Source organism: Callorhinus ursinus, unplaced genomic scaffold (genome assembly GCF_003265705.2).
Source record: "Callorhinus ursinus isolate GAN/ISIS: 27379988/994484 unplaced genomic scaffold, GSC_fseal_2.0 scaffold13, whole genome shotgun sequence".
Classification (NCBI taxonomy): Eukaryota; Metazoa; Chordata; class Mammalia; order Carnivora; family Otariidae; genus Callorhinus; species Callorhinus ursinus.
Genome location: NW_027397075.1, coordinates 34,631,406 through 34,645,931, shown reverse-complemented (window position 1 = coordinate 34,645,931; position 14,526 = coordinate 34,631,406). Strand labels below are relative to the sequence as shown.

The following is a 14,526-nucleotide window of genomic DNA, read 5'->3' as shown; positions in this document are numbered from 1 at the left end:
TTACTGCATAGCCAGCCAATCTTATCTCCAAAGTGGGAGAGAAGTGGACAAGTGGCACCAAGCTAACATTCTGTTGTGAACTGGCATAGTTCAGAACGTAGTTCATCCTTCTGCATCTTCCTGTCTTCCCCCTAAACATTTTATCTGAACCTCTCACTTAGCATGTGGAGTATGACATGAAAGGCAACTTCAGTGTCTATTGTTTCTGAGACTAGAAGCTGCCAAACTGTTTATTCTCATGCATTTCTGCTGGTGCCCCCAAGCATATATATGCTACCCTACCCATGGCTGAAAATAAGCCAACACTGAGGGACAAGAAATTCGGTTATTTGTAAGCAATATTCCTAGATGCTTAGGATGATGAGCAATAAAACAGTCTTTTGGGGCACCTGGGTGGTTCGGTCATTAGACATCTGCCTTCGGCTCAGGTCATGATCCCAGGGTCCTGGGATCGAGCCCTGCATCGGGCTCCCTTCTCTGCGGGAGGCCTGCTTCTCCCTCTCCCACTCCCCCTGCTTGTGTTCCCTCTCTCGCTGTGTCTCTCTCTGTCAAATAAATAAATAAAATCTTAAAAAAAAACAACAACAACGAAACAGTCTTTCAAAGCAAATCATGGGAGTTTTGTCCCTAGAAATCCTTTAATATAAAAGAAAACATCTTTGAGATTGGGAGATGACCTGGAGAGCTTATTTCCCACACAGAAATTATTTGATGTAGTAATTCTAGCTTTATTTTATGTCCTTTAGCTCAGTATTACTCTTCATTTCTGTTGAGAGTAAATCTCTACGTTACTTGGTATTACATGGTTGCTACATTTTGAGATTCTGGAGCTAGACCTTACAATGTTCTCTGTGCCTTTCTGTAGATTTTATCTGGTTCTGAGGGTGATGAAGCTCCAGGAAAACTATCCTCAGGGTTAAAGAAGGGTATATCTAATGGCAGGAACCTCTTCTAAAAATGGGGAGGAGAAGGGTAAAACATGTTTTCCATTTTACCAAGAATTCTTCCTTGTGTGCAGGCTGATTTTTCCTGAGTCTTGGTGGTGTGTTTATAGAGTGTCCATTTGCACTGCTGGCTTAATTAGGGTGATTTTATGATTTGCAGTGGTCAATGCAACACAGCTCTCCCTTCTTCCTCTCCTCCTCTGAGGGAAAGACCAGCCACACTCTCTTTTTACAGTGTCTTTTTCCCTTCGTTTCATTTCCCCTCTTTGAAGTAATAAATATTCCTTTATAACTTAAGAAGTATCCAGACCCATAGGTTACGGCTTGCAATATGAGGTCCTTTGTCCCTGACTGGATGAGAGCTAGACATGAAACATACCATAAGGTAACCAAGAGCCTAACGCAAAGCCCTCAACTGCAGCAGCAAAGGACATCAAAGTCCCTTGGAACTCCCACAACCTCTTCCTTTTCCTACACCACAAAAGAGACCTGAGTACTGGAAGAAAGTTCTGGGTTGTTTCCTGAGCCAGGAACAGACAGAGTCCAAACAAGTACATGGTGGCTTTACCCCAGTAGGCCTCAGACTTGAAGAGTGGGGAGAGTTCAACAAGGAACAGGAGCGCTGAGTCTTCCCATCTTCTGCTGGGCCCCAAAATAGACACCACCCACCTGAGACTAATTAGGAGGGATTGGTCTTATGATGGTGTGGATTTCTCTGTCCTGAAGGCCCCTGCCTAAAACCTCCAGCTCATTTTGCATCTCCTGGCAATGTGCCTCCTTGCTCTAAGGGTCTTTGAACCAAATCCCTTTGAACCTTACAGCCTGCTCAAGGTGGCAGCGCCTCTGTGCCATGATCTGTGGGAAAGGCTATGCCAGGATTTCGAGGCCATGGCTTCAGCAGGAAACCACAGGTAAGACTCACAAAAAAACCCCAAAAAACAAAAAAAACCCAAAAAACAAACAAAAAAAAACACAGGCCCAGGAACGTTGGGATACACAAAGCAAAAAGAGACAAGGGTTTGATCAAGGTACAGGACACTGAGTCTGTGGCATTTCCTCTCATAGTGCTACGGGAGATGTAACGGAACTTTGTTCTCAGCTGAATACTGAATATGCCCCACAACCGCAACCAGACACAAAGAAAGTATGACCTCTTATATGACTTTTGGTGCTTCTAAAGCAGAGACTAGTTTGAATCCACACATAGATGCATACCCAATCTGAGCCAGGGTGAAAAGAACCAAGTAAGTTCACCATTCTGGAGAGAGGGTTGGCCAGGCAGAAATCTCAATTCAACTCTTAGCTCCATCTCTACTAACTGGTTAAGGCTGAGCAATCCATCCCTCCTCTCTGAGCCTAGAGATCCTCTTTTGCACATCTGAAACACAGAGATACTACCTATTTCTTGAAGCTATTATGAGGATTAAATGAAATCATGTAAAAGCACACAGGACAGTGCCCGTCATCTAGTAAGAACTCAATGTTCATAAATTAATTCACAAAATAATTCTTATTTCCAAAGAGAAATATTTTTTTATTTTGTTTACACTTCAGGAAGAAAGGGTAAAGAATAAAATTTAAAAATTAAACACAAACTGTATATTTTGGTGTATAGAGAATTATGCTTTTCTAAAACCTATAGGCTAAAAAATTTCATCTATGCTATTTTAAATCAGCATTTGTAGAAACGTGAATTGATATTCCAGGTTCTACTTCTAGAGACATTGGCAATATCCAAGGCTTTTGGTATAGAATATATCTCTAGTTTATAAATGGAATCTATGAAAAATATATTTAATATACATAACTCCTTTACTAGGCTTTTCAGAAAATTCAGTTCAATGTGTGTTTATCAAAAACCTACTTTTGCTGTACATATACAGACAAAAAACTTCTAAAATTGACAGTATAATTAGAATACTAAGAGTTTATTCCTTATTTAAACAAAGATGATTATTTTTATTGAAGTATAACAGTGTTACATTAGTTTCCAGTGTACAACTGGATTCTGTAATTCTATGCATTACTCAGTGCTCATCACAATAAGTGTAGTCACTGTCACCAGACAACATCTTTACAATCTTATTGACTATATCCCCTATGCTGTACTTTTCATCTCTGTGACTTACTTTGTAACTGGAAGTTTGTAACTCTTACTGCCCTTTATCCATTTCACCGGTTCCCTCACTCACCTCCGCTCTGGCAACCATGTTTGTTCTTTGTATTTAAGAGTTGGTTTTTTAGTTTGTCTCTTTTTTTTTTTCTTTGTTTCTTCATTAGTTTTGTTTCTTAAATTCTACATATGGTATTTGTCTTTATCTGACTGACTTATTTCACTTAGCATTAAACCCTCTAGCTCCATCCATGTTGTTGCAAATGGCAGGATTTCATTCTTTTTTTATGACTGATAATATTCCACTGTATATCTATTATCTATCTATCTATCTATCTATCTATCTATCTATCATCTATCTATCATCTATCTATCATCTATCTTCCTACCACATCTTCTTTGTCCATTCATCTATTGATGGACACTTGGGTTGCTTCCATGTCTTGGCTATTGTAAATGATGCTGCTATAAACATAGGGATGCATATATTTTTTGAATTAGTGTTCTCATTTCCTTTAAGTAAATACTCAGTAGTGGAATTACTGGATTGTATGATGTTTCTTTCTTTAATTTTTTGAGGACCTCCATAGTGTTTTCCACAGCGTCTGCATCAATTTGCATTCCCACCAACAGTGCACAAGAGTTCCATTTTCTCCACATCCTCACCAACACATGTTCTTTCTTGTCTTTTGATTCTAGTCATTCTGACAGGTGTAAGGTGATACTTCACTGTTTTTGACTTGCCTTTCCCTGATGATGAGTGATGTTGAGCACCAAAGATGATATTTTTAAAAGTTATTCTTCCCACAGCTACATCACAGCTATTTTAATATAATATTATAGCCCACACTATTTTCATTTTATACAAAACACACAGTGAATTTTATGTTCCTGGATATAAAAGATAGTTATGGGCTGGAACAGAGACTTTGGCAACATGAAGCGCTACTTATTCGACTCCATGCAGTGTGATATTTCTCTCATCACCACACCAAAAGCATTATGTGAATAGCTTCCCCTTCTGGACAAAGAGCATCAAATGTACCTCCTGGGGAACTACTCAGATCTGAAATGAGCAGCAGGCATGCCCCAAGAGAAAAATTCAAGATGCTAAGAGGTCAAGGGGATTATTAGCTTCGTGTGCAATGTTTTATTAGTTTTATTAGTCTTAACAAGACTTAACAAGACTAATAAACAAGACTGTCTTACATTGGCAATATAAAATTAATTTGAACTTGGCTCTTATGAAGAAAAACTATAGCTAGATGTTAGAAAGGAGACAGAATCTTTTAGAAAAGCAAGTGATTCTCAGGATTGAGGAGGGGTCTCAAGTTGGAGGATTGCCAGTGAAATTAGCTCATTGAATCCATTGCAAAATACTTTGAAACAGAGAAACATAGATTGGAGAAATAGATAGATGATAGATAGATAGATAGATAGATAGATAGATAGATAGATAGATGATAGATAGATAATTAGAAAAACAGATAGTAGATACTGACTGACATACAGATGTGGAAAACCAGTCCATCACATTCAATGGCTTTTTCATCCAAGGTCTGCACATTAACTACTGGATGGAACTTCTGGCCACTGGTGAGGGGTAAGATTGAAAGAATGTTCCCCTAGTGAAGAACTGTTTGGGCTTAAGAAATCCCTCTTCAATCTGCCTACTGGGTACAGACACACTCATTCAATATACTCCCAAGCCAAGTATTTCAACTTCCAGGTCATCCTTTGTGGTGGTCACTGGATAGCAGATCCTGAAACTATACCACAAACTTGAAAAGAATCTTCTCTGAGGTTTTAAATGTTTTTGGTTAGTTACTGGGTTGTTATTTTTTTTCTTTGCCTTTCCATTTTTACTCATCTATGGCACATCCTGATTCCAGAGAGAAAGGGATGGCCCTTGAACAGGAGAAAGTGAGCAGACATTATATTCTCTTTGTATAGCACTTAACAGTGTGCCAAGCATGATCACATGCTTTGCTGAAGCCTCCATAAAGTTCCTTGGGTTTTTATTCCTATCTGAGATTTTTGTACTATAATATCTCCCAGGATACAAAGGTTGTATCATAGAAGTGGAAAGTAGGTTCTGAGGAGCTTAAGTGACTTCCTCTACCAAATGCTAGAGAGGTAGGAATTTGGGTTTTCCAACTTCAAGTTGTGTATTCTTTTGACTACCCAATGGTTCTTAATTTGGGGTGAGCAGGAAGTCACAGATTCCTTAGAAAATTTGTTGACACTCATAACCTCTATTTCCCCCAAAATGAAGTCACATAAACACTTAGGCATAAAAGCTTCATACAATTGCTAGGAGCTAAGTGAACACTTTAAAAGCCATTTGTAGTTCAATTAGGGGTCAGCAGAAATCAGATTAAGAATACTTGCACTATTGGGGTCCCTGGGTGGCTCAGTTGGATGAAAATCCCACTCTTGATTTTAGCTCAGGTCATGATCTCGGGGGTCCTGGGATTGAGATCCATGTCCAGTTCTGTGCTCAGCAGGGAGTCTGCTTGAGGATTCTCTCTCCCTCTCCCTCTGCCTCCCCCCAACCTCAAATAAATACAGATTTTTTAAAATTAAAGAATGCATGCACTATTGGTTGAACCATATGCCTTTTTTGTAGGTGAAAAATTATCAAATATTTCATGTTGCTCACCTAATAATATTGCTATCTCTGTAGATTTCAGAAATTTGACAAGGCAGAGATTAATTCTCAAAATTTCAGGGGATCTTACTTGACTTCCAAAACTAATGGAGGAATAGAGGCTCTGAGACAACTAGCCTCTTGTTACTGAGCTATCTCAGTAGTCTCCATACTTGAGGATGTGAGTCAAAATGGGGAAGGAGTTTTGAACCTGGTTTTACTTCCTATCTCTCTTGGTATTAGTCAAAACCCAGCTGATATCCTATGTTACATTCCTACATTATATTCCTACTTGTACCCATAGTATAAGTAAGTCTATAAACACCATGAGTTTATGTGATTCTCCTTTCAGAAAAGTGAAGTCAAGTTGTTATTTTGTGAAATGAAGAGGGAACCACCATTATGACCCCCACCATCCAGGGGGAGACATTTGAATATGTCTCAACAAGTCAGTGGAAGGACTCATATCAGAATCAGCTTGTTGTCTCAATTCCTTCTAACAGCATTTCCTCATCTGTGATTTTAGACACCAGGGCTAAGTCTGCAGAGGCAGGCTCTGTGTTAGAAGAGCTTGTGGGACTCAGAAGGGGGCTTAGAAAGAGGCAAACCAAATCTGTAGTGGATACTGCAGTGTGGGGGTCCACCGTGAGATCTGGGAGACACCATGAAACCCCTTCCTTCATGACTGAGCACTCAACCCACAGCAAAGTCTCCTTCTGGAAAGTGCCCTCTGAAGAAGAAAGACTCCAGAAGCTCATGTCACTTCTCTGGAGAAACCCATGTTCAGTGACCTTTTGATAGGAGTGAGTGGTGTACAAGGTAGGAGAACTCTGGAGGCCATCCCAGTTCCCTGTGGGATGCTGAAACCTTCACGTGGCTGTCTCACAGCCCTTCTCTCTCAGTACTCCCCTGGTTCTTTCACTCCCTCACAGGTGTTAATCTTAGGGAAAGTCTTCAATAAACTTTCAGCATGCAAATCTCCACCTGAGAATCTGAATCCTGGGGACACTCCACACAAGACAAACTCTGAGAATAAGGAAAGGTATTATGGAATATATATGGAGAAGGCTTTCTTGGGAACAATAATGCATAAGTGAGGGGATGAAGGAGCACACTGTAGAGCCAGGCAAGCTTCCCCCACCTCTGGGTGAAAAACATTGCCATCCCAATTATTCATGAAACTTAAAGTCGGCTAAGATGTCATGTCTAGAGCCTGCAAAAGCTTCCATGTAAAATAAATAAAAAGTTAGAGTAGTAGCAATCAGATAGGAAAGTCGAAAATGAGTGCTTTACCCTCTAGGGATAAACTGTTGAGCCACAGAGAGATGGAATTCCCCTTTCAATGCACTAGGCCAGTTTTTGGTGGAAATGAAAATCATATATACATAGTCACTTTTGCTTTTGCAGGATTCCCAGGGAATGCAGGGATCCATATAGGTTAATTTTCTAAACAGAAGATTTTCTTTTGAAAGGCAAGAACTTTTTAGAAATTTCAGTGATGTGTACAGATATAATTCCAATACCTATTATAAATGCTCCTGCCCTCTTAACTGGGGAATCCTGTACTTAACTGAATTTTCACTTGGTAAATTTGAGGCATCACTTTGAACATCGGTTATTTTCCTGAATGCTAAGATAACAATCTTCTAAGGCAGTGCTCTTCAAACTTTAATGTACATACAGATCACCTGAGGGTCTTGTTAAAATGCCAATTCTGATTTAGTAGAGCTGAGATTCTGCAGTCCTACCTAGCTCTCAGGTGATGCTGATGCTTTTGGATGCCAACCATATTTTGAGTAGCAAGGCTCTAAAGGCATCAGTGGATATACTTACTTATCTTTGCTCTAGCATTTGATAGCCTAAAACTGCAGTTCTTTTATTATTCATATTTATTATCTCATTCTTTTTTAAATTCACCATCAAGCTGAAATTATAATACATAACTGAAAGGAATCATCCAGTCCAAATACCTCACTTTAAAGCTAAGAAAATTGATGTCCAAGAAGGTTACATGATTTATATAAGGACATTTGACTGATTAATGGTAAAAATAGGGCTTATAATACTGTACCTCTGAATATATGTCTTCTCCCAGTTTCTATATCCCCTCCTAATTTGCTGCTCCTTTTCTACAGCAGATTGAAAATTCAGATCATTAATATTATTAAAATTCTAAGTAAAATAAACAGACTTTAACAAAGGGTCCTGTCTACTTTCCTATGAACAAAGTCAAAGAATCCAAAGTAATGATTGGATTAGTGCCTTCTATCTATGAGCTTTATCTTTTTTGCTAAATTATGAAATCTATTCAGTTTTCTGGATGGTTGAAGTCATCTCTGAATAGACAATTAGTTTTCAACTGATTAAATAAAAAAGAATTATAAATTTTGCCAAATTTAGCAAAAACAAAACCAAACAAGATGCTTGCTTAAATATGAATATCAGAGAAACAATAAATATTTTTGTTTAGTATAAGTATGCCTTGAATATAGCACAGGACTTATACTAAAAAAATTCTTCATTATTTATTTGAAGTACTTTTTTTTCTTCAACTCAAAGTTGGCAAGATATGAGAATGCACAATTTTTAAAAAATGAAGAGATAAAAGAAGAAGAGCAGAGAAATTTAAAAAAAGGAATGGAAGAAAGGATTTTGTAGGTGTTTGTATATAAAGAAAAATAGAGAAAGAAGACATGGTAAGAGTGGTAGATACTTTTGGAAGCTAATGGGGAGTACATATTTCTAATACAGATTGGACCTCAATTTCTGAATGAACAAAGGCTCTTTCTTTAAGTGCTTCCTAATAAAATGCAGGGCCAAGAGAAGAAGAAAAAAAACCTCTAATACTGACAGAGCTGGCACAATAAAAGTTGCTATCCTCTGAAAAATCAGTGGTAGAAACAAACAAACAAAATGCTACTAAAAATTCCTGATTTTAAAAAGAAGTTATGAGTTATTACAAAATACTTAGGGTGGACTGACGACGAAAGCCCTATATGTCAACATTTATTGGCTACAATCAAAGTAGTAAAAATGGGCAAAATTATGGAACAATGAAACAAATTATCCAAGTGTTTGACACAAGAAGCTAAAAAGGAACATCAGTGTGAATCCAGAGAAAAAGGAAGAGAGGAAATAATAGATAAAGATAGAAATCAGTGAATTGGAGAACCACGACTAGAATGAAGAGAAAAATGAACAAAAGTAAAAATTGTTCTTTGAAGAAACCTAGGCATGAGTAATCAAGAAAAACAGGAGAAATCAGAAGGCCTAAAGACACACAATATAAAGGGAATGGTAACTACGCTGAAATAGAGATGAGACAAAGTAAAAATACATTATGAACAATTATCAGCACGAAATTTGAATATGTGGAAGAAATTAGTAAATTTATGGAAATATCCAATAGTTTCCAAAATTGGGAAGAAGAAATTAAAAATATTAATAAAAATCAAAGAAAGTTAAATGACGAGCATAAATCTTTCCTCAAGCAAACCCCAAACCCAGCTGGTTTTACAGGTGGGTTCTGCTAAATTTTGAAGGAACAGATAATCCTTATTTTATACAGGTGGTTTCAGAAAATATAAGAGAGGAAACTACCCAATCAACTTTATGAGTCTTGTGTAATCTGAATATTCAAAAAAAGGAATATATAAACTAATTCCAGAAATAAATACAAATGCAAAAATCCAAAGCAGAAAATTAACCAATAAAATCCAAGAGCGTATTTAAAATGTAATGTATAATGAGCAAGTAGGTTCATGCCACATAGACAAAAATGACTTGATATCTAAAAACAAAAAATCTATCAGTATGATTTCAACATAATGATGGATCAAAGGAGAAAAATCATAAGATCATATCAACTGACACAAATCAAGTGTTTGATTCAGTTTAGCTCACATATACCAATATTTTTTTCAAGAGGCAGAAGAAATGATCTAAGGCTTATTCTAAAATTTATATGGAAAATAAGTGTTCATGAATAATGAATAGCTAATTAAATTTTTTAAATGTGCAAAAAAAGTGGAAGGTGGGGACATGTCTACCACCAGATATGTTTGGTAGCAGAAGTCATGGTACTAAAAACAGTGTTCTATCGGTGTAAGGAACACGAAAATAGGTCAATGAAATAAAGCAGCGTGTTAAAAAAAGCAGATTCAAGTCTATTCCAGAAATTAGTATATAATCAATGTGGCACTGTGAATCATCAGAGCAATGATGGAATGTTTTAATGGTTGAGATTAGAAATTCACTTACCATATTTAAGGGAAAAAACCCTACCTTATTCTATACACAAAAATAAATTTCAATTATGTTAAACACTAAACTTCAAAAGGCAAAACTACAAAACTAATATAAGAAAGTAAAAAATATTTTTGCAATATTAGAAAAAACTAATAAATTTGTCTATGTTACAATTAAATAAAAAACGAATACTAAATGCCTGATAATTATTTTTGTAAAGGGGATGCACTACCTCACTAATAATCAAAGAAAAAATAATCAAGATATCACTTTTTTCCCATCAGATTTATTAATTTTAGGTAATTAGATAATATTATGTTCATGCAAGGATATGTGGAAATGGATGCACCATTCTCATTTGTCTTGAGAGTATTAAGTTTAATTTCAAGCCATATCCATATGTATGTCTCTGTCTTTGGGTGTATTTCATGGCCATCTTGTTCCATTGATTTGTCTATTTGTTGATATTTTAACATTATAATTTTGTGACATATTTCAAAATCCTTGACAGAGGCAGGCCTCCTTCATCACTAAACTTTGGCAGAACTTCCATTAAAAACATTAAAATCAACTTTGTAATTCTTTAAAGTTTTTTTGTTAGAATTTTTGTTGGGATTATGGGAAGTTTAGGATTTAGGGAGAATCGACCCCCATATGATATTGAGTCCTTCTATACAGGACCAGTTTGTGCTTCTTCATCTATTCAAGCCTTCATTGTATCTTCATATAGATCTTTCGTTTTTCTTTTTTAACATTTATTCCTAGATATTTTACTACCTTGACTGCTATTTTAAATGAACTATTTTCTTTAATCATATTTTCTCATTGATTGTTGTTTAAAATTAGAGAGCATATTTGCTTTCATCTTAATTTTGTACTAAACCATGATACTAAATGAAATAATTTTCAGGTTGTTTCCTCTTTTCAGATGTCAACTCAATTTATGAGAAAATAATTTGAGTTTTACTTCTCTCATATTTTGTTTCATTTCTTTTATATCTCATAAAATATAGAATTCAAAGTCTAGCCTTGGCTGCTATTTCCAGAGAAAGTACAATACCAGTGGTGATATAGGAGTTTTTTCTACTTTACTGATTTCTCCTTTTCTCTGTTATTTCCTTTATACTTTCACTATGACTTTAATTTGATCTTTTCCTAATTAAGATGGAAACTGTGATTATTGAATTTATACTGATTTTCCAAATATAGATATTTAAAGCTATAAATTTCCCTGGAAATACTGTTTTAATCATATCCCATAAATTCTGAAATGTTGTTTCATTATCATTCAGCTCAAAATGTTTTCTAATTTCCCCCATAAAACCTTCTTTGACCTATGGGTCATTTAGAAATGTACTGCTTGATTATGAAGAAATTGGAGATTTCCTAGACATATTGTTATTCATTTCTTATTTACTACTGTTAAGGTCAGAGAATGTACTCTGTATAAGTGTAATCATTACAAATTTATTAAGACTTGTTTTATGGTCTAGGATATAACCTATTTGGTGAATGTACCATATGCATTCTGCATAGGCAGTATTTCTACAAATATCAAAGTAGGTCAAGATACTTGAGAATGATCTTCAAATCTTCTATACTTCTCCTGATCTTTTTGTCTACTTGCTACCTCAATGACTTAGAGATGATAAAAATCTCCAATTATAATTATGGATTTGGCTATTTGCCTATTAGTTTTATCAATTTTTAATTCATTTCCTTTAAGGCTCTGTTCTTAGGTACTTCAATTTTATAATTAAGATTGTTCAGTATTTTTGATAAATTGATCTACTTATCATTACAAAACATCCCTCTTTATCTCCAGTAATATTCTATTTTATCAGATATTAGCATAGCACAGCAATTTGCTTATGCTTAGAGTCTACATGGTATATAATTTCTCCCTTTTACTTTCATTCTGCCTGTCTTTATTTATTCTTTAAAGATTTTATTTATTTGAGAGAGAAAGGATGAGAGAGAGAGAGAGAGCCTGAGATGGGGGAGGGTCAGAGGGAGAAGCAGACTCCCTGCTGAGTAGGGAACCTGATGTGGGACTCGATGCTGGGACTCCAGGATCATGACCTGAGCTGAAGGCAGTTGCATAACCACTCGCTTAATCAACTGAGCCACCCAGGTGCGCTGCATGTCTTTATGTTTAAAATGTGTTTTCATAAACAGTAGATAATTGATTCTTTCCATCTTATGTATATTGACAATCTCTGCCTTTTACATGGCATTTTTAGAAAAATTTGCATTTAATGTAATCAATAATACAGTTGATTTTAAGTCTGCCATCTTGGTATTTGTTTTTTATTAATTAATTGTTTCTTAACTTCTCTTTTCCTGCTTCTGAGTGAATCAAATTATTTTATTATTCTATTAATCGTCCCTTTTAACTTTCTACCTATAACTATTTGTGTATATGTATATTTTTTTAATGATTGTTCTGGAGACTATAATATGTATATCTAACTTATTATAATCTACATTCAAATATTATTATCTCAAAGGGTAAGGACCTTACAGCAGTATTACTCCACTTAGCACTTGTGCCTTGTGATAATATGTATTATTTCTTCACAGAAGTCAGTCAAGCTGTCATTGAGGTTGCTCAACTTCCTTTTTCACCCACTCATGCTTCCTTCCCTTCTTTTCCACAGATGTTGATACCAAGCCCACTCCTTAATAAACATCCTGCATACTAAGCTTCATCTTAATTTAGTATATGTGCTGCCAAAGGGAACATCTAAGTTCCATTTCAGAATCTACTTCCTAGAGACTCCAACCTGCCACAACCAAAGAAAATGACCAAATCTCCCCCATCTTTGAAAAATTCCTTTTTGATGTGGTTTCCACTTAAACTACAGTTCATCTTTTATAAAGTTTTTCAGGAAGAGGTAGTTTGTGGCTTCTATCTACCTCCCCTTTCAATCTAGCCCAGCCCACAGTCCTACTTACCCACCTCTGTGTTGTGTCATAAGTAGTACAGTAGTCCTCCCTGTCTATCCACAAGGGATACATTCCAGTGGGCCCCCAGTGGATGCCTAAAACCACAATAGTACCAAACCCTATATATATATATGTATGTATTTTCCTGTACATACATACCTATGATCATATTTAATTTATAAATTAGGTACAGTAAAAGATTAACAACAATAACTAATAATAAAATAGAGCAATTATAACAATGTGCTGTAATAAAAATTATGTGAATAACTCTCCCTCAAAAGATCATTGTATTTCTTCCTGTGATGATGTGAGATAATAAAATGCCTACATGATGAGATGAAGTGAGGTGAATGACCCAGGCATTGTGACATAGCACTAGGCTACTACCGATCTTGTGACAATTTGTCAGAGGAGGGTCAACTGCTCTTCAACCACAGTTGACCACAGTAACTAAAACTGCAAAAGTGAAACCACAGATAAGGGGATAATACTATATTATCAATATGCTCTCAAATTGCCAAGGCTAAGATCTAACATCCCATCATTGATTCATGCAATCACCATTTTGAACATTACAACAAGGAGGCTCTGTGCTCAATGTTTCACATACAACCATAACTACATATGGTTTCTATCCACAAGGTCCTTAGCGTTCATCGGATGGAGAGGGAGAAACAAGAACAGCAAAGTATACAGATACTATGATAGAAGAGTCTATTGAGGAAGCATATATGAAAAAGTTAGCAGTTAGGGCGCCTGGGTGGCTCAGTCGTTAAGCGTCTGCCTTCGGCTCAGGTCATGATCCCAGGGTCCTGGGATCGAGTCCCACATCGGGCTCCCTGCTCTGCGGGAAGCCTACTTCTCCCTCTCCCACTCCCCCTGCTTGTGTTCCTGCTCTCGCTGTCTCTCTCTCTGTCAAATAAATAAATAAAATCTTTAAAAAAAAAAAAAAAAGAAAAAGTTAGCAGTTATACTAAGAGGGCCTTGGGAAAGAAGTTCAGGAAAGGCTGGGCTTTACAAAAGAAATAATCCCCATCACTTCTTGGCCTTTTGGCTAAGATCAAGTGTAGAATCTGTTCTTATCAGTATAAAAGAAATAATGCCTGAGCCCAATCTTAGAAGATGAATATGTATACCTTGGAGAGATAAAATGGAGAAAGCATTTACAGAGAAAGAAAAAGATACGTTCCCTACCTGAAAGGTTATGGAGATGTGAAAACCTTGAAATATTCCAGCACTGAAAGCAATCTGTTATGACTAAAATGATTAAGGCCTAGAATGTGTGTGTGTGTGTGTGTGTGTGTGTAGAGGAGTGGTATGGAAGATGGGATAAATGGCAGAATTCAATGAGATAGGGTTTATCTCTATTGCCTTATGCCCAGTCACCAGGTCCTTTTGAGTCTATTTTGTACTTTACTGTATCTGTAGCATATGAGTTACAACATTCTATCTTCTAGAATATTTGTGTAAACATGCCACTGCAGTGTATATACCTTAAGGGTGAAGATGGTGACTCATTCAGCTTTGGACCCCTCTATAGTACAATATTGTGTTCATTTTAGGCAATGTTTACTGAGTAGAATTAAAATTGGTACTGTTATGATGCAGAAACAAGGCAA

At 36.2% G+C, this 14,526-nt stretch overlaps 1 protein-coding gene and 1 pseudogene across 1 annotated transcript in view; one reads left to right on the top strand and one right to left on the bottom strand.

Moving 5' to 3' along the window:
* The window catches only part of PAPPA2 (pappalysin 2), a 265,350-nt gene that overhangs the window by 100,606 nt on the left and 150,218 nt on the right, over window positions 1-14,526 (bottom strand). The gene's annotated exons all lie outside the window — the stretch shown is intronic.
* Window positions 13,942-14,072, top strand: LOC112828915 (U2 spliceosomal RNA; annotated as a pseudogene).